The sequence below is a fragment of the Euprymna scolopes genome, chromosome 4 (genome assembly GCF_053919585.1).
Source record: "Euprymna scolopes isolate OS-2025 chromosome 4, ASM5391958v1, whole genome shotgun sequence".
NCBI classification, from domain to species: Eukaryota; Metazoa; Mollusca; class Cephalopoda; order Sepiida; family Sepiolidae; genus Euprymna; species Euprymna scolopes.
Genome location: NC_136485.1, coordinates 19,704,874 through 19,707,426, shown reverse-complemented (window position 1 = coordinate 19,707,426; position 2,553 = coordinate 19,704,874). Strand labels below are relative to the sequence as shown.

The 2,553-nt window shown below is 35.7% G+C and overlaps 1 pseudogene; it reads left to right on the top strand.

The window, feature by feature from the left end:
- Positions 1-1,434: 1,434 nt before the first annotated feature.
- LOC145273550 (5S ribosomal RNA) lies at positions 1,435-1,551 on the top strand (annotated as a pseudogene).
- The last annotated feature ends 1,002 nt before the right edge of the window (positions 1,552-2,553 follow it).

Genomic DNA, 2,553 nt, shown 5'->3' with positions numbered 1-2,553 from the left:
ATTATTATCAACCAACAACTTGCGGGCAAGAACAACTTTAGAACATTACAAGGAGAGATCAATGAACATAACAGACACAACCTATTTCTAAATGTAGGGAATGAAGTATCTGTCCAGCATGTGAACCCAAAGCTATGTAGGCCTGGAATCATTAAACATTCTGCTGTGGCAGCAAGATCCTAGTTTATTCTGAAGTGGTGGCATCTATTGAAGGAATAGGCAATTCACCAGAGCAGCTAAAAAAAAGTTTGATAATTGACGAACCATACACATCTGAAGAAATTGCATCACAAGAGAAACGCATATTAACAATTCTCCAACACCTCACACACTTCAAACAGGTCATTACATGACATTAGCCAGGGGAGGTCTGAGACCCAGACAGCACCTATGTGAATAAATCGGCCGACCACGGAATCGCAAAACAGTGCATCCTGCAGACCTACCCACGAGACAAGAAAATACCGAAAATTTTTAAAGGCCCCACAAAGACTAGATCTATAAAGCCCTCCACATTCTTAGACAAATAGACTCTAAATTTTTCCATTATGAAAATAAAATAAAAATAGATAAAAATAATGTATAATAAAATTTTTTAACGTAGTTAAGTGAGTTCAATCTCAATGGAAGAAGGGATTTGTTGTGGCAGTTATCTCCTCTTGTTATAACTCGAGACCCGCAAGTTAATCAGTATAATGGACGAACTGATAATTTAGTATATAACGACTTGCAAGCCTGAGAAGTCCAGAACCCGTTTCTGTCAGAGAAGGGAATGTACATTAAGGTATCGTTTTTGCAGTGGGTGGCCAGAAACTCCCTACCATCTCAAAAGAACCGATAAAAGTCTGATAGATCGTACGAAAAAAACTTGAAAGATTCTAAACATGTTAAAGTGACAATGAAAACAGTTAGTCAAAATCTTAAAACGATCTGACATTCATTAATATTTTTTGTCTTGATAGCACTGACTCTCTAGAAAAAATAAAATTATCTACTAATATTTAATCATGACGGTCAGATAGTATTCGTTAGATCGCACTTAGATAACATTTTTTTTAATGTGGACATCTGCGTCGATCAATGATTACCGTGTGATAATAAGTGACTATTTTAGAGCGTTGGTCTGACGATGACAGGTTGTGGAGGATGAAATTATTTCAATATAATACGACTAGTTTAAATGACTTGGTAGAATGGCTGAGGGGACATTTTTGTAATTGTCTAATCATTATAATGTATAATGCTGAAACCTTCAGATGTTTTTCTCTGGAAGATAATGTCTAGCAAAGTAATCCCAAATTGATTCTGTGAGAGATAATAAGTATATTCAGGATTATTATCCCTTTTTTGCCGCCAAATTGTTCTTTAAAGATGTCGTTCAAAAAATATATTTCTTACTCTTATGGTTTATCAGCCCAACTGGAATTCAAGATTGTATACGGCTTAATCCCGTTGACACACCGGTTCTCGTCAGATCACCGAAGTTAAGCAACGCTGAGCCTGGTTAGTATCAGATGGCTGGCCATTTGGGAATTCTAGGCGCTGTATGTGCTCTCCGCTTATCTCAGCATTTGTTCCCAGTTGTCATATGCTTCACTTGCGACTGGCATTTAACAATGTCGACTCAGGAGAGGTGTGATTGGAGATTGCGCACCTCCTGCCACAAAGATTTCACGCGCGGGCAACCCTTCGTGGGTACCCTTAGTCTGTCCTAGACTGAAGGAGTATGGAATTCAAGGTGCATGTCTATGCATTCTTTTATATTGAGCCAGGGGTTTGTTTATATTGGTGCGTCAGTTGTACGCTAAATTTCATCACGTGTGGGTGTGCCACTTTATTGCATAAAAAACTCTGTCAATAAAGGGTTAACAATATTACACGTCCTGTTCAAGTGTGCATAATTAAAGCATCTCATTAAACGACGATAAAAAAGACTGTTGGTAGACAAGTCAGTGATGTGTATTCGTGAAAAATACGATTGCATTGTAGAAAGTTTTGTAAATTTCATTGACTATTAGCAGGGGCGCCCAGACAATAAAATACGCTTAAATTAGCTCTATTATAATAAATACGAAATGTGCGTACATTAATATATATATATATATATATATATATATATATATATATATTTATATAATGTACACATATTTCGTATTTATTATAATAGAGCTAATTGTTTCATATTATATTGCACTCAATATATATTCAATACATAATCATACTATGATTTCAAAAGTACAAACATATGATTTGAGTGTCATAGCTAAATGGAAACCGAAACCAAAGCATAAAAAACAGTTCCATGATTGATACTATGTCTACACGGTTAAGCAAAGACTGAACTCTATTTTACTCAATATGATTTCATTGTGGAAAGGAGTATACATTTTATTAAATGACAGCTGATTTGTTTATCATAGGCAGGATGTAAGCAAGAATGGTTGGATGATCCACAGAGTTTTATAATTATATAGATTCCATGGCTGGCCCTTTATTACCAGGCAATGTTTTTCAACTATCGCACTTGGCCACAATATCATGATATTGAGACAA